Source organism: Ylistrum balloti, unplaced genomic scaffold, assembly GCF_031769215.1.
Source record: "Ylistrum balloti isolate Yb309-2 unplaced genomic scaffold, AGI_CSIRO_Ybal_v1 Utg371000, whole genome shotgun sequence".
In the NCBI taxonomy this organism is placed as follows: domain Eukaryota; kingdom Metazoa; phylum Mollusca; class Bivalvia; order Pectinida; family Pectinidae; genus Ylistrum; species Ylistrum balloti.
The window spans coordinates 1,947,041-1,962,196 of NW_026782558.1; the positions used below are offsets into that span (position 1 = coordinate 1,947,041).

Genomic DNA, 15,156 nt, shown 5'->3' on the forward strand with positions numbered 1-15,156 from the left:
TAAGTCTTTTCATTGATGTAAAAAGTTATAAAATATCTTAATATATTACAGATTGTTTCCGGTTTGTCTAACATCAATGAGTTCTAACACACAAGAGTCTTATATAGGCTTTGTAAGATTTCGTCTTTTTTCATAGTAACAGCTGAGAGGAGAGCCTATTATAATGAAGATTATTATTAGATAAGCATATTGATCTAATTAATGACCCCTATTCATCATTGTAATTAATTTCACAGTGACATTACAATCTAGTTTCCTTTCAGTGGTAAATGAACTCTGACCCTACATCAGAGGTAAGAAATAACCCACCCTTTCCCTACCTTACCTGGTCAATCTTTTTATCCATCTCTGTGTCAGACGTCATTTTGTTTTTTCCATCTTATTAACCAGAGGTCTGTCTGTTTCCCTACCTTAGTTAAAAGGTCATTAAATTTCCCAACCTTACTCACTAGATGTCAATCTTACCCAAGCCCTGTGGCTCAAGGTCAATCATTTCTCTTGACACAAAGACCAAGATCAATAAATCAATTTCCCACCTTAGTGATCAAGGTCAATCATTTTCTCACCTGAGTGATCAATCATTTTCCCACCTTAGTGATCAAAGTCAATTTTTTTTCTCCTTAGTGATCAAGGTCAATCCCTTTCCCACCTTAGTGATCAAGGTCAATCACTTTCCCACCTTAGTGATCAAGGTCAATCATTTTCCCACCTTAGTGATCAAAGGTAAATCATTTTCCCACCTTAGTGATCAAGGTCAATCATTTTCTCACCTGAGTGATCAAGGTCAATCAATTTCTCACCCTTAGTGATCAAGGTCAGACAATTTTTTCTTCCTTAGTGATCAAGGTCAGACAATTTTTTCTTCCTTAGTGATCAAGGTCAGTCAATTTTTTCTTCCTTAGTGATCAAGGTCAGACAATTTTTTCTTCCTTAGTGATCAAGGTCAGTCATTTTTTCCTACTTATTTTGACCAAGATCAGTCACTTTTATGTCCTCAGTGATCATGGTCATTAATTTTCTCCATGTTCAAGGTCAATCATTTTTTCCTCCTCAGTGTTCAAAGTCAATAATTTTTTCCTCCTTAGTGATCAAAATGATGTCAAACAATCTGAAGAACTTGTGTTTCTTCAATTATGGAGAAACCATTAAGACTTTAAATGCACAAGATAATTCTTCCTCTAGCCTGAATGTGTTAAAGGGCCAACTGTTCTAATACTAGACCAATGTAGAGGAAGGGCCCCGCATAATACCTACCCCTTATGATTGAGTTTCTTAATATTAAGAAATATTGAAAAATGGTAATAGCAGTATGTAAATAATTGAAAATGGTATGAATTTCATGGCAAGAATTGAAAACAAAAACTGCAGGTACATATGTGAAGACATAGCAATTTTGGTTGTTTTAATGAGTGTTAGGTCAACAAGTGAATCGGACAGACAACTTATGGACAGGTGTCAAGTACTGAAAGCAACTTTCATCAAAATCCAATGAAAATGGACAGATGGACAGATATATGGATCGACGGACAGGGAAACGGACAGACAGACAGACGGACAGGGTGAACATTGAACTCGAATGAGGGGCTTATGTACCAAGTATCACAAAGCAAGTTTTAAAGAAATCCAAAATCATTCCTTCAGAAGATATTCTCTGTAAAACATTCAGCCAATCAGATTGCAGCAGCCTCATTAAATATGCGCGGAATTCGGCAAACATCGAACTTGAGCGAGGGACTTATGTATCAAGTATCATAAGCAAGTTTCATCGAAATCCCATCATTCCTTCTCAAGATATCACGTGGAAAGCGAAACCGACAGACATGTAAAACATTCAGCCAATCAGATTGCAGCAGCCTCATTAAATATGCACGGAATTTGGCGAACATCGAACTTGAGCAAGGGACTTATGTACCAAGTATCATAAGCATGTTTCATCGAAATTCCATCATTCCTTCTCAAGATATCGCGCGGAAAGCGAAACCGACAGACATGTAAAACATTCAGCCAATCAGATTGCAGCAGCCTCATTAAATATGCGCGGAATTTGGCGAACATCAAACTTGAGCGAGGGACTTATGTACCAAGTATCATAAGCAAGTTTCATCGAAATCTCATCATTCCTTCTCAAGATATCGTGTGGAAAGCGAAACGGACAGACAGACAGACGGACAGACAGACGGACAAGGTGATTACTATAGGGCACCCGCATCGCGATGCGGGGCCCTAATTAGAACCATTAAGTTTACCTATTATTTGTCAGAGAAAACTTATTAAACCTGTCTATTAATTATAGGGGACCTTTTAACAAGCCTATAAGTTGTTTATACACTAGCAAATGAATGTTTTTCGCAAGATTATCACATCGCCCCCATAATTCCCAGGAAGTCAGGCTGTTATTGAAACCAGTACTTGCAAAGAAGCAACCAGGCACCAATTAATGAACAGATATGTTTTACACCAATATGCATCAATACTTTTCTGACAATCTTGCGTAATTATGCATGAAGTTATCAAGAAACTATGATAAGATGTACTGGCGCCAAGTCTCGCTGTGGCCATACATGGAAACCTATCACACGAAACCCTCTAGCAGTTCACCACCTCTAAAGTTAATGACCATCTCGACATTTTATGTTTTGTTTTAATCTCCTCTCGTTTGCCACTGGCTATATGGGAGTCTACAGCAGCCATAGATCTCCTGTTAACCAATAATGTGGGTCATTAATAATAGACAAAAAAATTGAGACACTAGAAAATCATCAGATTGTTCACCAATTAATTGTTTGAAATTGCAAAATAATCACAAATATCTTGGAAATAAAACGCTGCAACTGCAAAATTATCAGTATATCTGATAGGAGGTCACTAGAGAGAAAAGCCAAGCCATCTGGTGGCTAGGAGATCAACCATTTTCATTCAGTTTTTTCCCAAGTAACGAGGAGATGAAGAATAAAAAACAAAACCTGTATCCGCCTTCTGTGGCAGAATTAGTTCCTGTGTGTTTTCCACCACCACAAACTTACAACAGCTGATATGTTTTTACTGCTGCTTGACATTTTGTTCCCTATCATAACCACCAAGTCTGAATCAGAACATCCTAAAACCCAGGGCCTGTAGATTCTGAGTGTCTGTGACTTCTGTATATCAAGTTTGATAAAAACAGCTGTGTATATAATGCTGTACACTCTCATCCGTAATAACCTTTAATAGGACTCCATATAAACTGACACTAAGCATATACTTGTTCACAATGAGGTTGTGTTGATGACATGCTCACTTGTCTTCTTTACCAGAAGCTTGCATTTCACCTAAATGAAAACAACCTAGATTAGCTCACAACACCTTAACATTAACTCACTGCACCTTAATATTAGCTCACAACACCTTAACATTAACTCACTGCACCTTAACAGTAACTCACAACATCTTAATATTAACTCACTGCACCTTAACATTAACCCAATATAGCTTAATATTAACTCACAACACCTTAATAATAACTCACAACACCTTAATATTAACTCAAAACACCTCAACATTAACTCTCTGCACCTTAACATTAAAACACTGCCCCTTAACATTAACTCACTACAACTAAATATTCACTCACTAATCCTTAAGATCAACTCATTGTCTCTTAATGTTTACTCACTACACTATTTCACTAACTCACTGCACCTCAACATCAGCTCTAAGTGACTGCACTTTGAGATTATAGCCCTGAAAGCAATACTTCACTGAGAACAAACATTTTTAGTCCTGAAGGAATTACCCCACCAAGAAGATATCTATAATACTGAAGGAATTACCCCACCAAGAAGATATTTATATTCCTGAAGGAATTACCCAACCAAGAAGATATTTATATTCCTGAAGGAATTACCCAACCAAGAAGATATTTATATTCCTGAAGGAATTACCCCATCAAGAAGATATTTCTAGCCCTGTAGAAAGCTTTTTAGAAAACAAACAGATTTGTTTGACATCAAGTGTCTGTCTGTTTGAGAGAAATGACCTTACACAGACAGCTCATTACTGACCAAAGGTTGGCAGCAATTCAAGTGTTTGTGATGGTCCATGTTCCCAGCAGGTCTACTGGCTAGGATCATCATCTTATTGTAAAGAGACTGGACCATATGTTTCCACAGGGACTGCAGTACTGTGTAGAGAAATTGTAGCATTACCCAAGGTCACAGTTCCATCAGGTCATAAACTGTTAATGACATTGTGTAACATACCTATCAGTCATCAGGCAATTACAACAAAGTCATTAATATATATTGTATATGTATAAGATTCTACAAAGCATGCCATGTGTTGATATTTCACCCAAACCATTGTGTAGTTGTTTATTATTGATATGACTGACTAGTGCATAGTAAGCCTAAATTGAAACCTTGCATTATACTATATACCATATTTATCATACAGTGTGTCATACAATATACCATATTTATCATACAGTGTGTCATACAATATACCATATTTATCATACAACAGGTCCAGGTCCACTAATAAGCCCACCAAAGTATTTTATTTCTCTGTAGAAGAACCATTATCCTTTAGAAAGCTCTTTGCATCACTCTTAAATTAAGTAATGGCAGAAAGGAATTATTGAAGCACAAATATGGTTAAATAGAAAAAAACACCCCTATTCCTTGTAACCATAGTGCACTGTGACTGAAAAATATATCTTCCCTTTTTGTGATTGAGAAAGTGAAGCCAACAAAATTAGCTTATATATGTAAACCTTTTAGATAATTTGACAGGAAGTTAAAACCAACACAATTATTTAGGTCTTTTCTACCTCCAGGACACAAGAGTTACAGCACAATACCAGAACATCTGTCATATAATACTATGTGTACACCCATCGTGATAGACCAGTCACAACAATAACTACATTCAACACTAATTGTTTAACTTCAGTCAATCTTCGGCAGAGATATCAGCCAAAACATCAAAATTTCAAACAGATTTATTTAATTAGTCAAGAGGGGTCCTTAAACTGTCAAAAAAATCTGATACCTCTTTTTTATACAATTAAGTGGAAGGTCCATTTATCCACAGATAAGAGGTAATTTACCATCCTGTCTGTCTTCACGATTAACAGTTAAGATTTGGCTCACATCTGTGCTCTGGTAACATCATGAGCTTCACAATGCTGTAGGTGAACAATTTATTGTCGTTTAATTCTTGTTTCTAAAACTAAAGGGCTTACAGTACACAATCAAATTAAAATAAATTCTATTAACCACTACAATCAACAACAATATTGTTGTTTTACGAACTGGGTACAAGCGCCTCGTTTGAAGTCATGCTGGTGGCCTTAGTTGCCAACTATTTGAATTTCCCATGGGCCAAGATGATACACACTAAAAATTCCAAAAGCCCCAGAAAAGTACATCTGGTAACAGCCTTTTGAACTTATAACCGGGTGGTTGGGTGGCACACTGGTAATGCACTGGACTTTCACCAAGACCTCCTGGGTGGTAGATTCCCCGAATGGACATGAAAGGTGAGGGCCACCTAACCGACCATTCAGGTTTTCCAGATTACTCTGGTTTCCTCTCACATTAACACTCCTCTTGTACTTCAGTTGGGGCAAATAACGAATGATTAGTGCAAGTTGGATAACTCGTTTCGCAAAGTAAAAAAATGCACAGCTTATATTTATATCAATATATTAGATATTAAATCAAAATATTTCAAACAATATGTAATAGATTTTTTTATGATTGAAGAATTTTCAGACAGTATTGTTTTCTGAATTTGCAATTGGTATAATAATTTAACATTTATAATCTTACTTTCATAAACTTAAAAGATCAGTGACAAATAAAAACCTAACTAGGACTCAAAATTGATAACAAATTTATGCCAAAAGATTAGACAGCTGTGATTCTATTATCTGGATACTTTGTCTTCTTACTGACGAACAGAAATATGTAAACATAAAGGTATTTAAGGTATTTAAGGTATTTTAAAAGGTCTTTATCATAACTAATGTGATATGGTATAATAATTATACAGTAGATTATTAAAGTTACTCTAGGGTTACAAAACATCGATCAGTCACTAGAGTTCATTGTCCCAAGTTGAATCTGAGCAAGATTTCATTCACTGAATATGTCCCCATCTGTCCAGTCATAAGCACTATAGATAAGCGATCATTTCCCTTAATGAGTCCTAATGCCAATTGCTTGTCCTCTGTGGACCAGAACATCCAACCGCTATCATCAATATTGATCGAGTCATAAATTCTTGAACGAGGCTGAATTCAATAAATCTATCAACCATCCATATAGACATCATATTAATATTTTAAATATTTTCCTTGAACAATTTAGTTTTCAAAAACACAAAAAGAATATACTCTTGTGTTGTCTGTGACACTCATAGCTACCTAACTGCTGAATGATGTAACACAAAATTAACTTTTCATAATTTGAAGATTTTTTTTATAAACAATGCTTTTCTATGGCCATATTTTAGCTATGAAGAATATATATATAGGTAAAACAGCATCTTAGTTAAATATCTTTGCAAAATTATAACTGATAGACATACTAACGTAAACACTAATATCTGAATACTGCTGAGAATCTCCATCATTTCAATGTTGTATTAAAGCTGACCTTTTAACTATCACCTTAGGGTGCCATTCCAGTATGGATGGTGCCCTATATCACACAACACACGGTATCCAAGTGTCTACCACTGTTAACCTCTTAATTCATGGGACACTTACACATTTCTTCCTTGAAGATGAAATAAGCAAAGAACACTGTGAAACTGGAATTAATAATAAGCAGATTTTTCAGTCTCTTTTTAAAGTCGCTTTTGAAAGAGATGGTTATCTTTTAAGAGATGTGGCACATGCGTGCTGATAACCATTTTTGTTTTCCTTTTGATCTGCGGAAATTCTTGAGAAACATATGTCTGTAGAACAGTACATTGATCAGCAGTTTTCATTAATCCCATTGATAACGACAGAAAAAGTTTGCAAAAAACCTTGCTTTTTTCTCTGAAGTTTCAGTCCCAAAAAGTTAATGATAAGAGGTTTCAATCTGTTGTTATGTACTGTAACATTATATATCTAAAGTGTCCTGTAAACCCTCACTAAGTACAAAGTTATTCTTTTTGATAAGTATGAACAAAATTTTTAATATTGTCAGGATATGTAAATTGGTAATCAAAAGAGAGAAAGAAAAAATTGCCATACAAGTGATAACTTAGTCACCAAATCTAAGCAAAAGAGCCAATAAAATATGAAAAGAGCAAGATTTGCCGTAATAAATTGATGAGTGAACGATACAATGCAGTCATAAAACGTATAAAGATCTGATGTTCACCATTGTATCCTCTTCCCCCTCCTCTAATATTAAGCCTGCTGTTAGTATTTGAGAAAGATGCCAACATTTGCTAATAAATGAATTGATGAAGTTATTCCAGGAACTATGTGATTTATATAATCCTTTATCCCCAGACACCTACACTGTTTTTCTGAACAATATGTCCTACATCATCATTATGGACTCCTGTGGTCAACATCTTGTGTCCATTATTGACCAGTAGAGGTCAACAGACCTTTAAAGTGACTATATGGCCATCAGCTATGCATTGATTGTAACTGAAGCTCGTTCAGACAATTAGATGTCCCGACCAGATCAAACAGTGGATGTCCAGTTAGTGGCTGGTCAATAAACTCCAGGCTAATTAACAGCTAAATTGTGTGTATCTTCTAGGAGAAAACAAACAAAGGTAGGCCAGTCTATACAGCTTAACAACCTGCTCATCATACTCCCATATATTATCCTATATGTACTACTACAGGTATATTGTAAACATGAAATATCTTCTCAATAATTACTCTACTGTCTCCAACATAAACATGGGCTTACTACCAGGCCTGATCTTATTGGTGTTAATTTCTGTACCATAAGTTAAGGTTCAGATTGGATTGCCTCTAGAAAAAAAAAATAAATAAATAAAATTTTGGTCTCTCTGATATGTCCAATTCTAGATCCAACTAAGGGGAGATAAGCTAATTCTTAACAAAAACTTGGGGACTGGTTGCCAGTCTAATTAAAGTTATATGCTACCTAAGCTGACCTCATGGTAAATGATCATGTGACCAAATGGTTTCCCTGATTACCATCTACCATACAGTATAATGGAATATGGCAGATTCACTCTCTCCTATGATATTTATCCTGCAAGCTAGCTCATGTCCTGTAATAAGCCCACCCATATATATCGTTGTCTAGTATTATCATTAACAACATGTAATATTTCATTGTCCTGTAATAAGCCCACTCATTTATATCGTTGTCTAGTATTATCATTAACAACATGTAATATTTTAATTGTCCTGTAATAAGCCCACCCATATTTATTGTTGTCTGGTAGTGTTACCAACATGTATTTATATGTTACCAACATGTAATATTTCTTTGTCCTGTAATAAGCCCACCCATATTTATTGTTGTCTGGTAGTGTTACCAACATGTAATATTTCATTGTCCTGTAATAAGCCCACCCATATTTATTGTTGTCTGGTAGTGTTACCAACATGTAATATTTCTTTGTCCTGTAATAAGCCCACCCATATTTATTGTTGTCTGGTAGTGTTACCAACATGTAATATTTCTTTGTCCTGTAATAAGCCCACCCATATTTATTGTTGTCTGGTAGTGTTACCAACATGTAATATTTCATTGTCCTGTAATAAGCCCACCCATATTTATTGTTGTCTGGTAGTGTTACCAACATGTAATATTTCATTGTCCTGTAATAAGCCCACCCATATTTATTGTTGTCTGGTAGTGTTACCAACATGTAATATTTCATTGTCCTGTAATAAGCCCACCCATATTTATTGTTGTCTGGTAGTGTTACCAACATGTAATATTTCATTGTCCTGTAATAAGCCCACCCATATTAATTGTTGTCTGGTAGTGTTACCAACATGTAATATTTCATTGTCCTGTAATAAGCCCACCCATATTAATTGTTGTCTGGTAGTGTTACCAACATGTAATATTTCATTGTCCTGTAATAAGCCCACCCATATTTATTGTTGTCTGGTAGTGTTACCAACATGTAATATTTCATTGTCCTGTAATAAGCCCACCCATATTTATTGTTGTCTGGTAGTGTTACCAACATGTAATATTTCATTGTCCTGTAATAAGCCCACCCATATTTATTGTTGTCTGGTAGTGTTACCAACATGTAATATTTCATTGTCCTGTAATAAGCCCACCCCCTTACTTTGAGTCTGGGTTTATATGATGATCTCCTGAGCTTACTGCCAGTTAAATACAAGCATATTATCATGTTTGTTTAATATCCTGTTTATTATCAGCAACTGTCACATATATTCTACAGTACGCAATATAGACCAGTTGTCTGGCAGGGTAATGGAATACAAAATCATTATACATATTATATCAAATTTTGTCATTTGTTGATCAAAATAGCCGACAGAAGTACATGCTGGTTGTATGATTTGCTGTCAACATTGGCCTATAGAAAATCTGTCACTCACCAAACTCGGCAGTCAATCTATGTTATTTCCAATTCTCAGGTATCACTATAGAAATAGGATTGGTGTAGAGCACTGGTTTAATTCTGAGTCTGTCCAGTTTCCTCGTTTTGCTGCTACTAGAGAGATTTCTATCATTTACATGTGGACACCTGGAGAAATTGGCCTTCCATCCATTTCTTTGGAGTAGCATCACCATACCAACACAGACAGACTACCATCCCCATACCAACACAAATGCCATCACACTATGTGAGAGGATAGGCTGTCCGGGCAAACTGCACAGGATCCTAATGGAAGCCCACTGTGAGAAAATCAATTTACAGATTTCTCCAAAAGAGAAAAGGCAGTGAGACTAACACTGTTCAATAGGTCACGAAAACCCTGATCAATCATGCTGCACAGCTCAGGAAGCTGAGACCTGGGATGTTTCTTTAAATAGTGGTATACCAGCCAAGTCGGCTTCACAACATTACTAGCAATACATTCAGTACCTATTTTTTGAAAATTAATCGTTGGAATATATGGTACCATGAAATATCTAGTATTCCATATAATAAAATACTGCAAGTCATTTTATGAAATGTCAGTAATACATGTTAAGTATTTTGGGGTTATAGGTCATAAGAAATCAGTTAGCCGAGTTAGAATAATTTATGAGACATAAACTTATGTTCTGTATCTTCCAAGATGACGCATCATAAGATACATTATCTTCAACATTCCATGTTGTAACGTACTAGTATTAGGTCTGCCATTTCCTCATGGAGTTTAACAGACTCACTGTCCTAACATACCACCATCTGTCATACACTGTGTATACGTACTCAGTCTCGTGCACCAGAAGAGATGATGCAAGTTATAGCTGTTTAATTTGATAAGTGTTCCAACATGTGCAGTCAGACAAATGTAATTTGCGTTCTTACTTATATAATTATTTCAGTTGTACATGATGGTTTATGGTCAGAGAAAGCTTAATTTGTAGTCCAAGGTAAAAAAAAGGACTTGTCCTTGAAGATCCAAGGCCAGAGAAAAACTTGTACCTAACAGCCCAAGGTTAGAGAAAAATTTGTACATAACTGCCCAAGATTAGAGAAAAACTTGTACCTAACAGCCCAAGGTTAGAGCAAAACATGTACATAACAGCCCAAGGTTAGAGCAAAACATGTACCTAACAGCCCAAGGCCAGAGAAAAACTTGTACCTAACAGCCCAAGGTTAGAGAAAAACATGTACATAACAGCCCAAGGTTAGAGAAAAACTTGTACCTAACAGCCCAAGGTTAGAGCAAAACATGTACATAACAGCCCAAGGTTAGAGCAAAACATGTACATAACAGCCCAAGGTTACAGCAAACTTGTACATAACAGCCCAAGGTTAGAGCAAAACATGTACCTAACAGCACAAGGTTAGAGCAAACTTGTACATAACAGCCCAAGGTTAGAGCAAAACATGTACCTAACAGCACAAGGTTAGAGCAAACTTGTACATAACAGCCCAAGGTTAGAGCAAAACATGTACCTAACAGCACAAGGTTAGAGTAAAACTTTTACCTTACAGCCCAAGGTTAGAGAAAAACTTGTACCTAACAGTCCAAGGTTAGAGCAAAACATGTACATAACAGCCCAAGGTTAGAGAAAAACTTGTACCTAACAGCCCAAGGTTAGAGAAAAACATGTACATAACAGCCCAAGGTTAGAGCAAAACATGTACATAACAGCCCAAGGTTACAGCAAACTTGTACATAACAGCCCAAGGTTAGAGCAAAACATGTACCTAACAGCACAAGGTTAGAGCAAACTTGTACATAACAGCCCAAGGTTAGAGCAAAACATGTACCTAACAGCACAAGGTTAGAGCAAAACATGTACCTAACAGCACAAGGTTAGAGTAAAACTTTTACCTAACAGCCCAAGGTTAGAGCAAAACTTGTACATAACAGCCCAAGGTTAGAATAAAACTTTTACCTAACAGCCCAAGGTTAGAGCAAAACATGTACACAACAGCCCAAGGTTAGAGCAAAACATGTACATAACAGCCCAGTAAAACTTGTACCTGAAGGTACCCCACAAGTAGGTTCATTCAATCATTCAACCAGATTTTGCATGTTGCATGTTGCTGTGCCAGGATCTTTTGTAACTGTTTTGTCATAATCATATTATGTTTGCCTTGTAGGCTTCCAATGAAATCATGTAATGACCTCTGCTGTAGTTGATTCTAATGGATAGTACAGATATTTTGCTTCTTTGGAAAACAAGAAACACACAGTTGAGCTGATCAAACTATCATACACATGTCTTGTTTTTGCCACTGTTGACATGACAACTGAAACTGGTAGTAAAAATCACTGCCTTCTAGCAATTCATTGTATTTTGTTCGACCAGACTCCTCAATTACAAAGTGCTCAAGCAGCTGGAAGAACAAGACTATGTTTACTGGTGGTCCCATGTCAATAAAGATTTTTTTAGGAAGGTACAAGGTCAAGAGAAAAACTTGTGCTTGAATGTCCAAGGTCAGAGAAAAGCTTGTAACCTGGTCATCCAAGGTCAGAGAAAAGCTTGTAACCTGGTCATCCAAGGTCAGAGAAAAGCTTGTAACCTGGTCGTCCAAGGTCAGAGAAAAGCATGTAACCTGGTCGTCCAAGGTCAGAGAAAAGCTTGTAACCTGGTCGTCCAAGGTCAGAGAAAAGTTTGTAACCTGGTCGTCCAAGGTCAGAGAAAACTTGTACACTGGTCGTCCAATGTCAGAGAAAAGCTTGTAATCTGTTGGTCCAAGGTCAGAGAAAAGCTTGTACCTTCAGGTACAAGGACAGAGAAAAGCTTGTACCTGAATGTAGAACAAGATCATACAAATTCTTTAAAATCAAATGAATTTAACATATTTCATGTTTTAATTCTGAAGTTATAGCAGTGCCTTTTTTATTCAATAAAAAACATCCATAATTAAGTGCAGTATGTGATCTAGCTGTGATTTTTATCGTCATCGTTGATGTTCCAGCACAACATGCTCCTTAATTAACATACTGCCTGAAAATAGAGCAGTCAGATATGCAGGCAGTACCATTCTGATACAGATCTCCACATGGTTCAATTAAATAATGTTTAGTACACCTTCGAATCAGTCAGTTCATTGAATCACTTTCCGTCAATAAATTTTCAATGACAATATCAGCACAAAAACAGAAAATATAAAGATTCATTTTGTATGCTGACTCATGACTTAATCAGGTTTTAAAATAGTATTTCAGGAAAACTGAATTTTACTTATTCATGTTGAAAGTAATTCAATTTGTTAAAGTATGTAAACCCTTGTTATGAGCTGGAGTTGGGTAATATAAAAAGATGATCTATGTTTACCATTATGGCAGTTTATGACTGTATGAATGCAGCACCTAACAGCATCTAAGTGGTGTTTAAAGTGTTATTTTGTTGTTGTTTACGCAAGTAAAACAAATACAGTAAATCTTAAGAGTTCAACACCCAACACAATAAACTGTTTCATGGATCATGTATAACAACAAATTTAAAGGCATATTGTTATTCATTTGAAAATAAGCCCTCCCTCAATTAATTAAACCTACCCTGGTGTCCTCTACAGTATAGTATTGATAAGGACAAATGTTATTTCTTGCCCTGCAGTCATCCCCTACTTTGTGTCGAAGTTTCTACCTCACCCCCTAGGCTTGCTACAGTAGTTTGATCACTAGGCCACATAACAGCTAATGATAGACAATAATAGCTATATGGAGATCTGAAATATGACCTTTTGACCTGACACCTAACCCAGTAACAAGTATTTGTACTACTGAATCAAGGATCTCTTTAGTTTGACGTCTTCCTGTCTATCATTCAACTCGCCCAAAAAAATAACTTCTACAAAAATGCTATTATCTTGAGTCTACTTTTTCATGTTATGACACACACAACCTAGTGATAACAAACAATCTACGTCAGGTTTTCTGGAGAAAAAAAGACATAAGAAATGCCTGTATTGCATTTAAGACCCATTAAAGTTTAGAGTTTGTAGGTAAAACATATTAGCAGAATACGCCACAAGGTATGTAGTTACTTAGCTACAGATCATTTCAGCTTCACATTTACACAGGTGAAAGGTTGTACCATCAAAGGCTTCTAAATTACACCACAAAAATGCATATGCTGCGTCCCGTACACATGCTAATTACGGTACCAGATGGTTAAGTGTTTGTAGTTAGGTACGTCTGCGAACATTACACCCCTAATGATATCAATGAGCTTGGTGCTTCGTACAATCACACACAGTAGGTATTATGTAACACAATAAAAAAAAATCAAAGATTGACTTGTTTGGATTATCTTTAATAAGACTATACTGGAGAAGTGATGTGGAAAAAAATGTGTTAAAGACATCACTGCTGTGATAAACTAGAGTAAATAATGGTCTGTTCTACACAATATTTCATTGTACAGACCAGGTCGGTTTCACCAGCTCCTGTACAGAACCACGCATTGTCCACATCAGGAAACGTGAGGTAAAATCTCCGATCTAATGACTAAGGACCATTCATACAGATGCAGTCATACTCTTATCTTGTCTCAATTTAAGCAGATTGAGGTTTACGTTGTGATAAATGGATCAGGATCTTTGAGCATCGACACTTTCTAAATATATCCTAAGTTTATTTCCAAAGTCATGCCTGCAATCACTTAACAATCAATATTGCCTGTAAAAGCTACTGACATATCAACTTTTGAAAATAAATCGTCATTAAAAGAACTCTCTGTGAAACTTCAGACATCTGACACAAAACATGAATTCTATTTCTTTTCTAAACTTATTAGAAATTTCATAGTACATTGGAACCACATAATATCACATTGATTAATGTCACTTTCCACTTATTAACACATTTCCCCTGTCACAAATGGAACATGATATTAAGCTGAATTCACTCTATAGTTCGAGATGTTTTCTTTTTCACCTACCCAGTTACGGAAATTTTACATAACCTCTAAAATTTCAAAGCTTTGTGAGTGAAGTTTTTTAAATGCAACATGTACGGATGATAAAAATACCCACAAATGTCAATCATTCTGATGACCATTAAGGTTCTATGTAGGTACGAAGGACAATGACCCTGAAAGACCACAGTGATGGACATTTAATGCCTGGCTTTTATGATCTGATAGATGTCACAATCAGGCCATCAACAAATTGGACTTCAAATACCATTAACTTCATCACTGGTCCCTCTACATTACTGACCATCACTGGTCCCTCTAGGTTAATGATCATCATTGGTGATGGTTGTTAACCCTAGTTTTCACTACTGGATGATACTGTAAACATAGCAATTACTGTAAATAATAGATAGAATTTTGTTTGTTTAGTCAGAACAACATCTATCATCGGAAATTAAAAAATCTTTAATCTTAAATGAGAAACATTTTTTTTTTTACATTTATAGATAAAACTCCTAATATTTCTACTGAATTAGTACTGTACATACAAAGTGACAGAATTGGGGTAACCTTGACCCTGTCATGCAGGAAACAAGGCTGGGAATAACAGGACTGCAGTATGCCTAGCAACTTACTGAGGAGTATAAACCTAATTACACTTCATGTC

At 35.9% G+C, this 15,156-nt stretch overlaps 1 protein-coding gene across 3 annotated transcripts in view; it reads right to left on the bottom strand.

Moving 5' to 3' along the window:
* LOC132559968 (neuroglian-like) overlaps positions 1 to 15,156 on the bottom strand; it is a 95,103-nt gene that overhangs the window by 39,869 nt on the left and 40,078 nt on the right. The window lies entirely within an intron of this gene.